Source organism: Mixophyes fleayi, chromosome 4, assembly GCF_038048845.1.
Source record: "Mixophyes fleayi isolate aMixFle1 chromosome 4, aMixFle1.hap1, whole genome shotgun sequence".
Taxonomy (NCBI): domain Eukaryota; kingdom Metazoa; phylum Chordata; class Amphibia; order Anura; family Limnodynastidae; genus Mixophyes; species Mixophyes fleayi.
In genome coordinates this window covers 284,279,685-284,293,666 of record NC_134405.1, presented here as the reverse complement: position 1 = coordinate 284,293,666, position 13,982 = coordinate 284,279,685, and positions in this window count along the sequence as shown.

The window sequence follows — 13,982 nt, the reverse complement described above, 5'->3', positions numbered from 1 at the left end:
TGAGGGCAGTCTCAGTGCAATGTTTGTTGTGAAAGCCTGAGCAGACAATTTAGAAGATAGTGAGAAAATAGAAAGCGAGATAGACAGTTGTACACAAGCCACTCAAGTAGTTTGAAGGTAAAGGGGAGAGATAACCTGGGTCAAAGGATGGGTTTCTTTAGGATTGGTGACATGAACATATGTTCAAAGAAGCAGGGGAATATCAGAGTGAAAACAGGTTGAAGAGGTGAGCTGGAGCCTGGCATGCAGTCAGTGAAAGAGAAGTTAATATTAGGACTGAAAGGGAAGTTTTGGGGTGTGATAATGAGTTGAGTGCATAAACTTCATCCTCAGGAATGAGGGAAAATTAATTAAGGTGTTTTGGGGAGTGTGGAAGATGGTGGGAGGAGTGTGCGGGGTCTAGCATAAGGAGAGATCCTGTCAAATGTTATAGATTTTGTCTTTGAAGTAAGCAGTAAAGTCAAGGGCTGTGAAGGAGGAAAGAGGAGTTGGTGCAGGTGAGCAGTAAAGTGATTTTGGCAAAGAAGTGTTGGGGGTTAAAGGACTTGGTGGATAATAATGAAGTGAAACAGATTTGCATGGAAAGTAAAAGGAGAATCATAAAATTAAAGGATGAATTTAAAGTTGCCTTTGGAAGAAGGTTTCCACCGAGGAGAGCACTTATGCAGGTAGTGGTTCTAGTTGAAGTGCCACAGTTAAGGTTTGATGCTTTATGCTGCTGTGTCATTAACAGATTGGTATTACATAGTTTTGTTAACTCTATGATCTACAAGTATACTTATATTGTTCTCCATTATGGATTCATCCAACACTGTCTCAACTAAGATGTAAGTTGCATGCATATTTTTAGTTGCCAAATGCACATCCTTAAATTTATTCACATTAATCTCACAGGTCATAGGGCTGCCCAATGTCTTAATCTATTATAATCACTTCTTACATCTTGTATAGTCTCTATTACAGAGCATTATTTTGCCTGCTACAAATACAGAGACATTACTTTTAATGCTAGCTTTCTTTGCAGTTTAGAGTATAAATAACTTCAGTAACATTAGTATCAAGGCAGAATTACTTTAATCCAGTTAAAGTATGAACTATTTATAATTACTCTCCTCTAGTTTTCTGCATTATATTTTCTAAACCATATACTTATATTTTCCTGTACTTTTAAAGGGGTTGTAGACTTTAGGTCAACACCATCTCAATAAAACATACATTCTGTGTGCAGACAATAGGGGGAACAGAAGGGGCATACTTTATTTAGAAGGTGTTGTCCCAAAGTGAACAACCTTAACAACATTTAAATTTAGGGCACTGTCTGTTAGTCTTGTAAATCTCACCCAGTACCCAAGTTTGGGCCTTCTGTGGTGATCATAGGGCAGCAGAAGGAGCTCCAACATTATCCACACCAGATTATAGGTTGGGGAAAATTAATGTGCATATGAATAGATTCCGATTGGTATGTGTGTTCACACTCCTCTTAGGTTGTACATGCAGCATTGGATTTTGCCATAGCTGCAAGTGCAACCTGAGGGGAAGGGTACCTAATTACCCAAAGAAGCAGCTGCACATGGTCGAACAATGACCTGTTAGCAGCAATTATTAGTTATATGCATGACTGTAACTGTGATGTTCAATAAGATGCACATCAGTATTACTAGTAGCCACTTATAAGCACAGCAATAGTAGTGATAGCAAGTAATCATCATCATCACCATTTATTCTAATTCCGCAGCGCTGTACAGAGAACTCACTCACATCAGTCCCTGCTCCATTGGAGCTTACAGTCTAAATTCCATAACACACAAACTAGGGTCAATTTTTATTAGCAGCCAATTAACCTACCAGTATGTTTTTGGAGTGTGGGAGGAAACCGGAGCACCCGGAGGAACCCCATGCAAACACGAGATGAACAAACAAAATCCTCACAGATAAAGCCATGGTCAGGAATTGAACTCATGACCCCAGTGCTGTAAGGCAGAAGTGCTAACCACTACGTTACTGTGCTGCCAAGTAATATTGCCGTCTATAGTTTTTGTGTAGAGTAAGATGCTCAGTAGTAACGTCCAGTTATGTCCACAGCAGACGTAGTAGGATGCCCAAGTAGATTTATTGCCTAGTAAAATACTCAGCAGTAATGTTTAATTAAATGCACAGCTGTAGTGATGCCAATTACTGAAGATCATTAGTATCTATTAAAATGCCAATTAGCAGTAAGCAGTAAGGCCCATTAGTAGTAAGGGTGTGTGCAGTAGTAGTGCTCACTTCATTGCTGCCACCTACTCCTCCTGCTGTCTCCTGATTCCTGACTTTGCTTTATTCAGCGACGCTTACATGGTACAACTTGAAATATCCACCACCAGCTTCTACTGGGTTAGAGCAAATTTTCACTCAAAAGCCAGCAGGGCCCATCCTCATGTTAAATAAAGTGACATGTGATACCGTTGGACGACTGGGTAACACCTCGGTAATCAGCTCCCTCTCGTCCCATCCTATACTTTGTTGTAAATAAAAAATTTGGCACAATGCAGGAGCTTGAGTCCCCAATCAATTTTGTAAAATAGATGCTGTAGGCTGTTAAAAATATTAATTTGGACCAGAGCAGTTCAAGCAATGTTCAGCAAAAGCATAATATGTATCCATTAGCATGTAGTGGAACTATTTTCACCTAATTTATGCCAATGCAAGTCTTTAAATATTACACTTACGATTTATTTTAGTGTTTCATAAAATAATTAGAGATGCTCAGGCTCGTTTCTCCAAGAACTGAGCCCACCCAAACTTAGCAGATCCGAGTACCGAGCCGTGCCGCCTCGCTCGACCTCTGAATTGAAAACAAGGCAAAACGTCATTGCTACGTTGTCGGATCTGGAGATTTGGATTCTATAAGTACCGCCCTCCACGGCGATTCAGCGCCACTTCACAGAGAGACACAGAAGGGGTAGCATGGTTATTGGCAGTCTCTAGTGCAGTTAGGTGCGTCATAGCTATAAAAGAAAGAGGAGAGGTAACAGTGTTCTCTAAAGTCTCTAGTGACATTCTTCTGAGTTATAGCTCACACAGAAACAGGTGAGCTCCATTTCTCGATTGCTAATTATCATTGCTGAAATAGAAATAATATGGCTGGTAGTCTCTTTCTAAATCTGCAGTCACATTGTACTGTGTTATCTAGCTAGCACACCAACAGGACAGCTCCATTGCTAATTGTCATTGCTGAAATTGAAATAATAGAGCTGGCAGTCTTGTTCTAAATCTGCAGTCACATTTGACTGTGTTTATAAAATGGATTCACAGCAGTACACAGAAGACCAGGAGCACCAAGCAACTGCTGGCACCAGTCATGATGATAGTAATCCCTCTACGACATCAGCTAAAGCCTATGTTAAAGTGCATAGTGTTTTTAAGTCAGGAAAACAAAAAATGTAAAAAAACACCTTTTCCTTGGTAAAGAAAAAAAAAACCTGTAATCCATGCACAGTTATCTGCAGAAAAAAAAATAGCCAACATGCCATTCTACACACACTGTGGGAAGGAAAGAATGATGAGGCCTTTGCCAATATCTATGAGTACTAGTTCTGCAACTGTCACTGAGGCATCTACTTGTAAGGTCAGTCATGACCAAGCAAGACCTTGCCATTCTCGCTCCAAAAGTGGTGTCCAAATACTTTTAAAAGCTGAGTGTAAAAGCTGAGCTGGAAGAAAACAGTAAGCCATTAGAGGAAAATGTATGTTCGGATTCAGAAATGACACAAATCCCTGAGGAAAGACTATCCACGAGTGCTATGTGTAAGCCTGACCTTTCTGAAAGTGTACCCATAAAGAAGGCCCCTTTCAGCATTTTTGCAGATGTATGCATGAGCAGCCCAATTGTAGCAGGTAATACACAAATTGAGGATGCCACTTTGGAATTGCAGCAGGATGAGGGGGATATTTGTGTAGCTGACGAGGGCGCAAATGAGGATGTTGATGAAGATGATGTTGTTTGTGTAAGTCCTGCACCAGTGGAAGCAGTTCCTGCACGTGTTAAGAAGAAGGCCATTGTCATGCCTGGGCAAAAGACCAAAAAATCCACCTCTTATGTGTGGAATTATTTCTACCCACATTCTGACAACAGTTGTCTAGCCATTTGTAGCGTTTGTAAAGCCATAGTCAGTAGAGGTAGGAACCTCATCCATGTTACAACAATTGAAGCGAGTTCATGGCAAGCTGTTGGGAAAAATAAGCAGTCTAGCATCAGCTAGGTCCCTTCTCTCAGCTAGATCCCGACACCTGCAAACTACACCCACAAGACCTTATCAATATCCTCAGTAGCGATCAGAGTTAGTCCTGCATCCAAGTTGCTAAGGCTAGATGACTCCTTCACTATCCTGGATTCCTCAGAAGAATTCTTGAGCGTTTTTCCCACTGCTGCTGCTACTGCTGCTGGGGGTGGATCTTTATCCCAGAAGTAGACCAAGTAAAAGACAACTAGTAGTTTACAACACTTGACTGTTAAACAAACCTTTGCAAGATGAAGAAAGTATAAAAGCTGCCATCCAGTCGGAAAGCGGATAACCGACGCCATGGCGACTATGCTAGTATTAGATCTGCATCCAATATCCATTATTAATGCAACTGGTTTTAGACAGCAATTTAATTTGCCCTGCCACCATCTGAAGCAAGAGGTGGTGACAATGTCTAATTCCACCCTGTATATTTTTTTGAGGATTGAGGAACAGCGAAAAGCCATCCGCACTTACTCCACAATTTATGACATTGGGAAAGGAGGGGGATGTATTTTACTCAAGCACAGTGGAGAAAACTTTCCGTGCTGTGCAAGGTGTTGAAACCATTCAAAGTAGTCACCTGTGAAGCGAGTTCAGACACTGCTAAACTGAGTCAACTGATTTCCTTAATTAGACTTTTGGAAAAGCAGCTTGAGAAACTGAAGGAGGAGATTAAACAAAGCAATTGCGCTAAGTATGTCGGACTTGTAGATCAAATACTTTATTTGCTTTGCCAGGATCCAAGAGTTTTCAAAATCTTGAAATTGGATCACTACATTTTGGCGACTGTGCTTGATCCTCATTTTAATAGCTAAGTTTTCTCTTTGTCTCCAACTGACCCAGATCAGAAGAGATGCAAGGAGCTCTTGGTGAGCAAGATGACAGCTCAAGTATTACATGACAAGAAGGCGTCTCCTCCTTCAGTTTCTCTCTCAACTCTTACAAGGAAAAGATTTAGCTTTCCCAAGAGACCCAGGGATGGTGCAGATGACTCAGCCCAACATTTTGACATCTGGTCTGGTCTAAAAGAATTGTGCCACCACTGCCTTAACTCCACCTGATCCTACTATCAACATCCAAAGGATGGTGGAGGATTATTTTAACGACAGCATAGAAATAGACAAATCAGACAGCCTTGTTAGCGAACGACGTAAGAGGCTACTTCCTCAAAATGTGGAAAAGATGATGTTCATTAAAATGAACTACAATTTCCACGAGGAAGGCCTGTCCTGCCAATTACATGAAAATAGAGACTTCTCTAAGGGTGGATTCCAGCGGTGATGAATTAATAATGTGTGAAGATGATGTACACACTGATGAGGGTGAGGGTGAGGCTGAGGATGATGACAACAACATCTTGCCACAGTAAAGTTCATTAACATCACTGCTACCTTAGGTGCCTTAAGCCCATTGTTAGCTTGTTTTGTGGTGGCCCAAACAAACCAAGCACATCAGCCACAAAAGTGGCACTCTTTGTCACTGAAGTGCCTGGTTTGTTAAAGTGTGCATGTCCTTTTTAAGATCCAACTTAAGGGTGGGTGGGAGGGCCCAAGTACAATTTCATCTTGCACCACTTTTCCTTTTAGCTACCGCTGTGTGCCACTGTTACCTATATGTGCTATATACTATTGTGTACTTTGCAAAAATCAGACACCCATTGATGATGCAGATGACTCAGTACAACATTTTGACATTTGGTCTTGTCTACTGTAAAAGAATTTACCAAAATTACTGACACCTCTGCTGTAACTCCACCTGATCCTACTATCAACTATCAACATCCAAAGAATTTTTTATTTTTTTTTGAACCGTATAAAGACAACAGTTTTATTAACAAAGAACAACATTACTTGCAGAAGTAATGTAAGCATGGATGTCTAAATAATGTATACCTTCCTCATTGCTGCTGTTTCATCAGTATTGCACAAAGTGTTTGTAATCTGCACTTTACGTCAAAGGTACCTTAATTATAGTATAATTTTTTGGGAATGAGGGGTGATTCGAAGCTCAGTGATGATCTTGCTTTTTACTGTGAATTTCAATGGCTCTTTTTAGTATATTGTCTGGAACAAGATCTGATATACTCATGTCAGAGTTATCACAGACAATTTTTGGACACCTGGCAGATTTACCCTTCTGTGGTTTGTTTTCAATCAGTCTTTCAACTGCTTGTCTCTCGTACGTGTGACCATATACTTTGTCTTTCACTGGGTTCAAAATCTCCAAACCACCAGGGCACTCTTGTCACGACTGATAGTGGGTGTATGACTGGTAGTGGGTACCTGCTGTTGTTGGCGCAACTCAGAGGAAGGCGCGGAGTCTAACGTGCCCCTGGTATTCACCAGGAACCCCCGCAAGGAAGTATGGACTCCGCTGCAGGGACACGCAGGTCGCGGTCCTTCCTAGAGTCCACAGCGAGATACAAGGGGGTGTCAGACAGGCCGGTTCAGCAACGTTCAGGTAGAGGAGGTACAAAGGGAAATCCAGAAGAATGGTGAGGCAAGCCGGGTCGGTAACTTTCAGGGAGTGCAGTACAAAGGCAGAATCCAGATAGGGGTGGTCAAACGGTCCGGGTCAAAAGGGTCACAAGCAGCACGAGGAATGTCAGGAACAAATACAGCAACTGGTACACACAAACGCTGGAGACAGGAAGACCTGATACTCTGGCACTGATTAGAGGGCAGGAAGAGGTTTAAATAGTGTGGTGATCCAATCAGCATCAGCGCTGCAGCGCTGTCATACCTGCCGCCGGGAATCCTACATAGCGTCCCGTTGCCAACGGGGCGCGTCATACAGCAAGGGGTCAGATGGCAGGGGGAATCCGGAAGTGATGCGTCTGGTTGCATAGCAACCAGACGCACGGTCAGGCAGTCAGGCGGCCGTGCGGACGGCGCCTGACAGTATACCCTCCTCTTCTTCCTCCTGTTTGAAGGAACTTTTTGAGAATTCTAGGAGCGTGAAGGTCCTGCTTGTCCACCCATGATCTCTCCTCTGGGCCAAATCCTTTCCAATGGACAAGAAATTGCTGTTTGCCACGAAGAATGCGAGAGGCCAAGATCCGATTGACTTCAAATTCAGTTCCAGAAGAGGTTTGTATTGGTGGGGGACGACAGGGAGGTCGATAGAATTTATTGAGTACCACTGGTCGTAGTAATGAGACATGAAAAGTATTATGACATCTCAGAGAAGGAGGAAGTTTCAATTTAAAGCATACAGGATTAATGACTTGCATGATGGTGTACGGGCCAATAAATCGAGGAGCCATCTTCATAGAAGGAACCTTTAGTCTTAGGTCCCGGGTGGATAGCCATACTTGGTCTCCCACCTTTAAGAGAGGAGTGGCCCTCCGATGACGATCTGCAAAGATTTTGTGATGCTGAGTAGCCTTGAGTAGCCAGACATTTCTATAAATATCACAATAGTGATCCAAGATTTTTGACTGCATTTGCTATGGAGCAAGTTATTTTGGGTCTGAGAGGAGGAGACATACACACAGAACTCCTTAAACATGAAACAAAGAAAATCTTTCTTATGGGGAGTCTAATTCCGCAGGGCCTTAATGACAACAGTAACTATATGGTTTTTACTTAATTGCCATATTAGTATACAACTTAATAGTGTAACAATATGTTATAGGTATTTATATACACCTAACAATGTACACTATTCAATGTATATATAGGTCACTATACAGGAGATTAATGTAGTGATAAAGGAGTGACGCATTGAATTTTAAACTACCTGATTGGATATACTTGTAAGGTTACCCCATATGACAAATGGAGGTGACACCAGTATAATCTGTAACGCACAATATCAATGACCAACATTGACCATTATGTAAAAGATTTAGCTATAACCTGGAGAAGGATATATCAAATTTCAGATTACCTGATTTGATATATAGAAAGAGTTGTCCCATGCAATAAATGAGACAACATAGCCAACACAATCACACTGGATGATATTCACCACTGGTCCTAATGGATTCTATATTGTAAATTTAAATATAAGGGGACTATGGTTTCCCCTTTTTACTTAGGCATGAAATTCACATCAATATAAATACAATACCTGTTTACACCTTTCACCATCATCAGAATGGGTTCTATTACCATCATACAAGCACAAAGTTTTTATCACGATTTATAATTTGTTTATATGTCATATTGACACATTGTTTTTGCTCACTTATTATGATATTTCTTGGTAATAATATTCCATATAGCATATATTCATATGCCTTATTAAAGAGAAAATGATTTTTACTCACTTTATATTTTCACTTATCAAATGGTATCACTGACATCACGCTAGGGCAGTGTCCTATCAGCCCCATACTAGGGTACACTCAAGGCTAATCTTTCTTCTTATATATAAATTGGATATATCTGAAATATTTTTAAGGAATCCTACAGTTAACATTTCTTATATAATACTTACCTGATACATGGTTATGAATGATTGGATAATCGTCACTACTGTCAATACAGCGGAAGGCAGATATAAGACCTAGTTTTTTGGCAGGATTCTGTCCCCGAATACTATTACTATGGATGTCTCTCTCCTCCCCCTTCTGCTGCCATAGCAACCAGTACACAGCTTAGCTGGCCCGTGATTGTGTCTCCGGGCTGGATCACGTGATAGTAGGCATAGCTCCCATTGGCCCAGATGGAGATGTCACTCTCAGTTAGAAGTAAATCCACGTCACAAAGGGGCGTGATTACACGCTTAAATAGCCTATCTCTGCTTGTCATCGGGTTGCCTTGATAAAGCTCGTAGCGAAACGCGCGTTGGCGTTCAGCTGAGCTCACTATGTGAATGTCTAAATATTATTTATATAAGTAATTAGCTGCACTACCTTACTCCTCTCCTACAGATTAGCGGGGTTACGCTAGGCACTATACTACTGTGTTAGAAAGCACACGCTATCTAGAAGAGTATATTAAACTAGCTGATCCCTGACTAGTTAGACCTTGAGCTCACATACCATAGAGCACCTCTCCTATTAGCAGATTTGGAGGCAGATAAACGGAATAGGAGGCTAGACAGGTATCTAGATATTCAGTGATACCTAACCCCAGTCCTCTATATTGCTCAATTTATATACTGGAATATAATATTACATTATTACTATCTAGCAGTAGAGGGGTTAGAATATGTACCTCTGCACTATTAGTTTATTAATATCCACACTATAATAATCAGTGCAGTACCTAGTTCCACCCCAAGGAGCAATAATAAGGGACTGTTAGTAAGAGAGGAGTTCTGTATCAAGTTATGAAAGGGAAACGATGTGTCCTGTAATAAACCTATGAAATGATAGAAGGATTGGATACACAATAAGGATAACCCAACATAATTCTTTGTATACTGAATTAACACTTTATATGATATTGGTGCAGCTCATTCCTCAACATTATTGACAAAACATAGTGAGACAGCATAGTAGTCTTTTTTACTACTTTTTAACAGTGTTCTACCAAGTTTATTTGGTCAATATTCTCATTCACTATAGGTTTTTTAATTATTTCGCTTACGAATTATGTGTTTACTCTAATAAAGATATTACTCTTAACAGATTTATATAGTACATAGAGTACAAAAAGAGTGCCCTATATACACATTTTCCTACCCTTTCCCCTTTCCCTTTTCCCTTTTCTTAAGATATATATTGGTAATGTGTAGGAGCACCTCCCCATCTGATGAGACAAATAGATCTCTGTGATATACCAGGGGTTGAGCTTGGTGCGGTGAAAATTGTTTTGTTTGGTGTTTACGTAGTGTGCCTTGACACACAGCTTGTTATTTCACCAGCACAAGTATAACCAAATTGAGAATCAATATATTATCACAATAATTATAAATTTTGGAATACAATTATTGAATATTATTCCCGATGGCAGCTTTTAGCGTTAGTGGTGATCTCACCATAAGACAAGAGAGATGGAAAAATAATGAAGATATTGATTTTCTCTCAGATCTAACGGATAATGACAGTGTTAGAAGGGACTGGACGCAAGACCTCCTTACACTGAGGAATATAATGTTTAGACAGACAAAAACTTTTTGGAATAGGGCCATGTTTCACAACTATATAAAGCAGAATATGGTTCCAAGAGGCCTTAGGCCTAGACTATTCCCAGCTTTCGATCTGGCAAATGATGGTTTGAAAAAAGACTGGGAAACAGCCCTGACAAAATGTTCCAATGAGTTGATACAAATCTTGATAAAACATGATAGTTTATTATTAGAACAATATACGAAAGAGATAACAGTACTTGGGGAAAAATTAAAACAACATGAAAATTTGGATAGCTTTCAGAAAGCATATGAAAAATTTAAGGATGATCTAGACCATTTTGAAAAAATAGTGGAGGATAAAAAGCGTGTCAAATTTACAAGAGATCGTAATGATTATCTTAATAACACAGTCTTCAGATGGCATCTCAGGAGACCTATTAACAAATCAGTCTCCTTTACAAGTGCCTCTGAGATAGATTCATCTGAAGGAGAGGCAGGAGAACCATCTAGTTTAACTAGAGAGGACTCATCATTAAGGAGGGATTTTTTAGGGTTACGTACAAGAGATCAAGAAACCAACAATACTGCAAGACGAGAAAGATACGCAGGGGGGGGGAAGAAACGCAGAAAGAAAGAGAAAAGCAATGGAGGAGCAAGAGATTCCTCACACCACACGGAAGAACTACAGGAGAACGAGATTTTAGAAGATGAATTGAGAATTATTAATCTCACAGATAAACATCTTAGCCCTACTCATATTAAATTATTGAGTAAGGGCCTGTCTTTCTCTCCCACACAGCCCTTTGATAGGTTTGGATGGGAGAGAGATCTTATGCTCTTCTCCAGAAAACTACTTCTCAAGAAATTCTTTTCCAATCGTTCTAGCAACACAGATACCCCTGGTGTATCACAGCAGGATACGACTACTTTGATTCTTGATACGGAAGAAGAAAGAAATGCACTACAAATACTGGAAGAACTTGATAATACGTACCAATCCCCCATTATACAACCTGAACCTCCTAAGTTTAGAAAAAAATCTACTTTCTTACCGGACATTAATATCTGTCCACAAGTTAAGGTCTTCAGAGATTTAGTCTCCAAAGATCTAGATCAACTTTTTCTCAAATCTTCTGAAAACAGGCAGCATGAAGGTAATACAAGTAAGGCGGAGAGAATAATATTAAGGGAGATACAGATGTGGACTGATACCATCATAAAACCCTCAGATAAAGGAGGGAATATTGTCCTTTGGCCTAAGGTACAGTATCTGAAAGAGGCCTACAGACAGCTGAATGATACAAGCTGCTATCAACGCCTCATCTTTAATCCAGCAGCCAACTATTTATCGTCCTATAACAGACTTATTAAACATACTTATGAGGAAGGAGTCATTTCAAAAGAGGACTATGAATATCTGGAGGTCCCACATCCTAAGACACCGGTTTTTTACATCTTACCTAAAGTTCACAAGAATGAACAAAATCCCCCGGGGAGACCGATTGTATCGGGAATAAACAGCCTTACCGAGGAAGCCAGTATTTTCGTAGACCTTCATTTACGTAAATATGTGCTAAGTCTAAGCTCATATGTGAGAGACACTCTAGATGTGCTATCTAAAATAAATCACATTACAGTGACCGCATCCACCAAATTGGCTTCCCTAGATGTTGAATCTTTGTATTCAAACATAATCTATATCGGACCGATCCATCGGCCGATCTTTTCCGTACGGGAAAGAGTGGGGAGTTCCAGGGGGACCGGCATTTTCTTAATACCCCTGCCTCCACATACTCTACAACCTGTTCATTGATGACCCCCTTCTGTTCTCCTTTAAGGGAGTACTGTTTGTTTGAAATGGGGACCGTACCGTCCTTCAGTTTAATGTGGACAGGTGGTACTGAAAGCAGCCCAACATCAGTCTTTCCTTTTGACCAGAGGGTATCGGGCAAAGATTCAAACCCTTCTGGGAGTGTTGGGGAATGTTTTACGTGTTCGGGGTCACCCACTTGATGTATCATAGTGAGTGCGGCTAGAACTTTAGAGTTCCTTAGTAAGGGGTCTGAGTTTTGTAAATAAACCTTTCCATCTTTATATTTTCTTGATGCCTGTATTTTGGAAAGTATATCTGCTCCCAGCAAATTGACAGAGCAGTCAGTTGAGACCAGAAACTGTACGTCTATGGTCTCCGGTTCACCGGGGATTTGGACGGGGATAGGGATTGTCTCTTGCAATCTCACGGCAGTACCAGTGAGTCCTGTAGTGGTTATGGTATTGTCAGTGAGATAGGGTTCAATGTCAGGGGTGTGAATTATACATGAGCGGCTTGCTCCAGTGTCAAGCAAACAACGGGTTTCAATTTTTCCATCAAGTAACATATCAACAAAACTTTGAGGACCCGTCTCTTTTACAACCCCTGTGGACACTAGAATGACAACTCCCTATTCTGATTTCTGCTCCTTTTTCTTCAACCATGCTTTGTATTTTAAGCAATCCCTTTTCATGTGCCCTGTTTGTTTGCAAAAGAAGCATGCTCCTGGAGCTGCCCGTGCATTAAACCCCTTTCTTTCATTTGTGGCTTGCACAATGTAAATGGGAGTCTTTTTCTTTCTTAATTCCTCTCTGTCTTCCATGGCTCTTAATATATCTAACAACACCTCTATTTCCAAACTTCCTGCCTCAGGTCTGGTTTTAAACAGGGACTCCTCATTTCTTGTTTGAGACCCATCAGAAAGGTGGTTTTAAGTAGTTGTGTTTCTCGGGGCTCGGTAGTGCCAAAGCCCCCGTCTGTGTGATTGGTCAAACAACGGTCATACCACTTACGGCATTCTTCATTGTTTTCCTGTTTAAGGGGGGTGCCTACTGGGACCTTACGCTGTTCTGCAGCTGCCCACACATTCATTTTGGTCAGGAATATATTTGAAGAGTCCACAGTTAAAGCGTTCTCTCCTTCTGGGCAGGCAGCCTCATCTGAGCCTTTTAAAACTGCGGCTCCACTTGGACCGATTATCACATTAGCCAATTCGTCCAAATCTGACCAGGTACAGTTATATATTCTGGTCATTCTCCTAAAATAAGCTAGACACTGTATGGGATATTTCCTGGGGTCAGGACACTTATCACAAATATCCCTTATTTCACTAGGGGTCCAAGGTCTATGTTGAGTAGTGGTACGTATCCTGACGTCTGCACCACCATCACCTGGCCCTGGGCCCATTGTTGTGGAGGTGGTCAGCGGGAACATGCCTGGACTGGACTGCGGTGGGTCACACCGCTGGTCTGTAGCTTCTTGCAGCCGACCACAAAATGGACATGCCTCAGAGTATGCTGGGACACATCGGTAACACTTTTTGCAAACGGTCCCATAAGGGAGGCCGACTTGTCTTTGTTCTTTGGGGAGTTTTTTTATCTGGGTTATAAGGCGGGGAACCCACATGGACGGGAAATGTCCATTCCCCATATCGTTCGGGCTGGCGTGTGGGTCTTTGTCTTAAACTGGGACCTGGCTGATTGCTGTGAACGGTCCCCAAATCTGGATATATCTTAGGACAGGGCAGAGGCGGAGGTGGAGGTGGAAGTGGCCAGGCAAAGTTATCTTGGGCATTATGGACTGGCGGTGCTAAAGGCTCTATATCATCAATATCACTTAAATCTGTCAACTGTAACATATCACAACAATCATTGTCATTCTCT